This window comes from Ruditapes philippinarum, unplaced genomic scaffold (assembly GCF_026571515.1).
Source record: "Ruditapes philippinarum isolate M1 unplaced genomic scaffold, ASM2657151v2 ctg6022_1_1_1_1, whole genome shotgun sequence".
Classification (NCBI taxonomy): domain Eukaryota; kingdom Metazoa; phylum Mollusca; class Bivalvia; order Venerida; family Veneridae; genus Ruditapes; species Ruditapes philippinarum.
The window spans coordinates 25,348-31,347 of NW_026866757.1; the positions used below are offsets into that span (position 1 = coordinate 25,348).

Sequence of the window (6,000 nt, forward strand, 5' to 3'; positions counted from 1 at the left end):
TTGATTTGTTAGATAGGGTCTGATCAAGCACCACACTTATGGCTGACAAACTTTTAATTTTTCATCTTGATATACCCAAAATTGATAATGGACAGTTCCAAAAATTCTAACTGGACAAGTCCATTTAAGAAATTCAGCAGGTCAATGTTTAAAATCATGGTCACAAGACAGTTTGTCTTTTCATTACTGAAGACGAGTATGTTTTTGACAATACACCCCCCATAGCAGATTAAAATTGGGATAAAAAATAACCCAAGTGGTACTTTTATTGTGATTGTTTACATTGAGGCTGATGATCTTATAACTTTGTCTAGATTTAAAAAAAATAAGAATTGAAACAAATATTAAACATATACGAGGGTTGTCCAAAAAATTTGTGCACTGCAGTTATTGTCGTGAGAGTTATTGATAGAAAAACATTAATAATATCTCACTTGAAGGGGAGATCTGTCTCAAATAAGAAAACAAAAGAAAAAAAAACGTGTAACAGGCATGTCGTGCAAACAAATCATCATACAGTTACCTTGGTAACGTAATACCGGCACACAACAAAAAAAATTGGGTTAGTTCATTACTTTGATGCATTACGGTATTCTTTAAACACTACATATTAACGTTAAATTTTAGAGAAAAGTGTGTTTACGTATTCCCAACATCATTAGAAAATATGACGTCAGTTGCCCTATTGTAGCAGTCGTAAACAAACATTTGTGTGTGGTCGTCAATATTGTAATTACATGAAAATGTCAGTCGCTAAACGTCTGGAAATACGGACGATCATTAAATTTTGTGCAAATATTGGTAAAACACCAACAGATACCTACAAAGAACTTAAAAGAGCAAGCGGGACAAGTTCAGTGTCACGAAGGCTGGTTTTTATGGCACAAACGCTCTGTAGAAAGGAGAGAGTCGGTAGACGATGACAACCGGTCAGGCAGACGTCCCTCCGTAATGCCGGCGCATGTAACAAGGGTTGTCCAATATATTCGTGCATTGGTGGAACATGTACGTTGCATAAAAACAATAAAAACTACACAATACTTTGCATCAATCATCCCTCTATTGACAGTAAAACAAATTATAACATAAAAGCAAATGCAACTTTACAAGCAACAAACAATGAATACAATTACAGTGATGAACTAACCTAATTTTTTGTCATGCGCCGGTATTACGTTACTTAGGTAACGTAATGACCATTCTTTTACACGACACGCTGGTTACTCAGCTTTTTCTTTTGTTTTCTTATTTGAGACAGATTTCCCCTTCAAGTGATATATAATTTACTTGTTTTTATTAATAACTCTCCCGACAGTTACTGCAGTGCACGAATTTTTTGGACAACCCTCTTATTACAACCTGTTACACAGCATTTTATTACACGACATATATTGATTTGTTTCAGGTTATACTCTTTATGTTATCTAGTGTATACTTGGGTCTTCACTATACAGACAGTAGCTTCGAGCCTTCCTTGATTACAGTGTTTATATGCCGTTACAATGTTACAACTTCATATATTCTACAATAATCAGCTTTAGTCAACTATAATATACCAAGAGATATTTGAAAAAAAAAATCCAAGAAGGGAAATTACTGAAGACCATCTACCGTTTCGTGAATTTAGTTCTGACATTTAAATACAAGAATTTTGGCTATAGGCTGTTGTTTGGATAGAATTATATGTGTTGCAGTTTTTACAACACTTGTATATTTTTACTCAAAACTTTCATACATTTTATTTTGTGTGTGTAATTTTTTTTAGCAATTATTAGTAGATTGACTTATAAGGGTGAAAGAAGAGTTCCTAGATAAACTACTGCATGCTACATGAAAGGTTTCCTTACTGCTTGCATGTATATTTTGCTATTAAAGTACAGTGAAATGTAGATCTGTTGAAATTAACTTTTGATTGATTTAATTTGTAAGAAAACTACAAATGTGACCAGTTTTCTTTTGTACAAGATTTTTCCTAGTTAATTTGCAAGAATATTTTGTCCTATCAAACAACTGCTTTTATTTATTTAGTGCTGATTTTGAAGTCTGGCCTTTTTTGAACAAACGTTTTTTTGTTAAACAAAATTGTTTTTTTCTGAAGTAAAATTCATCTCAGTTTAATAATATATGTAAATAATGGCGCACATTGCTTTGAAATTATATACCTACAACAGCTGTTCTCATTTTGTTGAGATATTAATAAGGTATGAAAAGCTTTTTAAGTTTTGAGTAATGCTAATAAGAAGATTTTTTTTTCATATCGTAGAATGACAGTATTAATTACTAATAAGAAAAAGACTATTTCAAAACATTTTCTTTTCTGCACTTAGTTTTACTGTTTGTTTTCTTAGGGGCATAAATTTGGTGTATTTGAATTTCAGTTTTTCTTTTTGAGATTGCAAATGTTTTTAAGACTGGAAGTACATAATTATCAAGTTACTGTATATTTTATTTTGATATTTAAATTTTGATTACATTAATTTAGAGTTATTGAACAAAAACTGTATCTGAACCTTATTCTACTTATTTCTGTTATTTTTCCAAATCGCATACATTGATAACTATGCTCATTTTTTCATGCAAAAATATTTTTAAAGAAAAACTTTAAAGTCATAATATTTTTTATGTCAAATTTGATTTTTCAATTTGTGTTGGCAATATAAAGAAATGGACCACTGTTCATAAAATATGAGGGTAAGGCATTGTACTGTTGTAACTGAAGTTATACTACTTTTACATAATGAGCCCTCTATATTTAAGTTATTTATAGAATCTCTACCCAACACTCCATTAAATTCTCTTATTTTTTTTATTCCTTTGTAAATCTCTTTTAAAACTGATTCCTGGCTTATTTTGTGGAAAGGATTTGACCTGCAGCTGGAATTAATTACGATTTTGAATCACAAAGAAATAGTTTGATTATGACTATGAAAGAGTTACAACAGAGTTAAGACATGGTAAAATGGTATACAGTTCTATGAATGCTACACTTTGTAAAGCATACCAGTCTGTTGACTGTGTCCTGCTGGGAAATGGCCAAAGTACACTAAAGTAAGCTCTCTCTCTCTCTCTCGCCCATTGATAACAGGCAGTTTCTATATTTATTACTTTACAGAAACAGCTCTGATATTTTATAGACTTCTCTAGGATTGAAAGTGTTAAGTTAAATCAAAAGTTTTGGAAGACAAAAATGTATTTTCAGGGTATGCTACATTTCTTTTTCTATACCAGCATTTTATATACATTATATTGAAATACCTCAATTCATAGATATGGAATTGTTAAAATGTAGAGAAAGGGAATTTGAGTACAGAAAGCACATTTTTGCTCCAGTATAGGAAACATAGATAGCTTTTTATTAAAAAAATTAGGTTATGAAAGAAAATCCATGTATGGAATTAAATTTATTAAATAACAAGATATAAAGTAGCAAGAATTCTTAAAATTGAAGGGGACAAAATTGAATTAAGTTTTGGATTTAGATAATAAGAGTTAGATTGGAAAAATAATTACTAAAACTGTCTTTGAGAGATTTTAGGAGCAAGAAAAAAAACAGCTCTAGCTTTGTGATATAATCTTATGTGATTATCTAGATATAGTAAATGTTATCTCTTGTGATCTTGCTGTTGTATTGTTATCTCCATTGTCGTGCAGTATTTGACTAATTATCTCCCTTTTGTTTCAGTAATTGAGTAATTATCTCCCTTTTTTATGCCGGGAATAATCCTCTTTTATTGCAGTAATGGAGTAATTATGCTGTTTTTGAGTTAAATGCAGTATTTGGGTAATTATCTCCCTTAACATTTAGTGATTACCTGTTCATTTACTTTTTTCCTGCAGTATTTGAGTAATTACACCCCCCCCCCTTTAGTTACAGTATATGAGTAATTATCTCCCATTACTTGCAGCACACACATACTGTTATGTTATGTTTTAATTTGACTAATATGGTTGTAGAATCAATATTTCTTAATGCTTTGAATCAAATTTTATTATTGCACATTAATTCACTGCCACACTCTTTCCATGGTCCTTGTTTAGCTGTTGAATATATTTGTTAACTCCACTCTTATCTCTTTGGAGATTGTATTATTATTTAATGAAGTGCTGTATTTTATTTTATATGCTAATGTATTATGTATATTACTTATTTCATAGCTAATGTTGAAATGTAATGTATATAATTTTATATATGAAGCAATGTATTTGGTGAAGATGTGTATCTTGATAGTTTGATATTGATACATTATCTTGTACTGTAACATCTGGGTTTAAATTGACTGATTTATTATTTCTTTGGTTCATCCTTTTTTCTCATAAAATTTATTTTAGTGATTTTTCTTATAAACTGGGCATTTTCCAAAAATAAAAATTTATTTCTTAACACCTAGGGGAGGTTACTTCAAATTCTTGTTTGGAATTATTTTCAAGTGCTTAATTTCTTTGCTTTTATTAACACTTTTTGTGATTTCACTCAGCTTCAAGTTCTGATAGTTATCAGCTTTGTCAGTAAGCAGGCTGTCAGATTTAGCAATTTGTCATTACAAAGTTTATCCTACTTGTCAGTCAGCCGACTTTTATTTGGAGTAGTCAGACAAAATTACTTTGTCAGTCAGGCAAAACCTGGATCAGTAATTTGTCAGATATAGTACAGAGTACTTGTCAGTCTGCCAGTAAGTAGCTGAAAATACTTTATCTGACAAATTACTTGTCATTTCACCTGACAAAGTATTTGTCAGTAAGCAATCATTTGTCAGATAGTTGTAATAACATTCTACTGAAAATGTAAAATAAAAATGGCATTCATTAATACATTTTGTGGGTGTTCACTTTTTGTGTTTGACTGATATTTTCACCTTAATGTAGTCATGTTTATGCATCAATTTTATTTGTGCATGCATCATTTGTGAAATATACATATAATCTTCATGAAATTATGAATGGAACATTTCTGTAACACCCCTTTTAGATAGACATTTATGTTTTATTATGCAAAAAGACCAGTTATTGTGTTCACTTGACCTTGAATTTCTCCTAAATAGATCAAGATAGTTCTTAGTTTTAGAGTAAGCCTTATATTTGAGCCAATTGTTAACCATTTATGCAAAACAATGAGTGTGCTGTTTCAGCTGAAGTGCACTTGCTAAATGTCTATATTTAGGGGTTTTACTGAAATGAGCCACGTCACGACAAAACCAACATAATGGGTTTGCGACCAGCATGGATCCAGACCAGCCTGCGCAGTCTGATCAGGATCCATGCTGTTCGCTATTAGTTTCTTTACTTGTTATAGGGTCTGTAAGCAAACAGCATGGATCCTGATCAGACTGCGCGGATGCGCAGGCTGGTCTGGATCCATGCTGGTCGCAAACCCAATTTGTTGGTTTTGTTGTGACACGACTCAAATGGTTCCAATAAATGCTTCAGTTATCTAAATATTCATAGCTCAGTTGCAACATTGTATGTACATGTTATTAGTAGTCAGTTTATTTTCTCAGTTGTAAGTGTACATTTTATTCCCAATCATTTTTTTGCATTAGTAATTTATTGTTAGCAGGGTTTTAATACACTAGTGTACAATCTGAATCTATAATTATGTCATTTTTTGCAAAAATAAAAACATTTACTTAGATGATATATCTTGTTGTAGTTTCTATAACCATACAGTTTGTGTGCCTTGGGTGTTTTTTATGCAATTTGTATTCACATTTTTTGGTCATATCTCAAAAAATCCACCTAATTGGCTATGCTGGATAACTAACCAGTAATTAGTCCCCTACCGGTTTACCGGAGGGGACTTTAGGTTTACCGTCTGTCCGTCCGTCCGTCTGTCTGTCAGTCCGTCCGTCCGTCCACAAAACTGGATCCCGCGATAACTTGAAAAGTGCTGAAAATATTTTTATGAAACTTGATATATGGATAGATGGCAGTATGGAGATTATGCACGTCTTTTTCTTTTCTTCCTATGTTGAAAATTCTGGTTGCTATGGCAACAAATAGGCT

The 6,000-nt window shown here is 31.6% G+C and overlaps 1 protein-coding gene across 1 annotated transcript in view; it reads left to right on the forward strand.

Annotated features, from left to right (window-relative positions):
• Positions 1–5,632, forward strand: part of LOC132733577 (ras-related protein Rap-1b) — a 28,656-nt gene extending 23,024 nt beyond the window's left edge. The window contains exon 8 of the mRNA XM_060720240.1: positions 1,406–5,632. The gene's annotated coding sequence lies outside the window, so the exon portion shown is untranslated. The remainder of the gene's footprint in view (positions 1–1,405) is intronic.
• Positions 5,633–6,000: the final 368 nt, after the last annotated feature.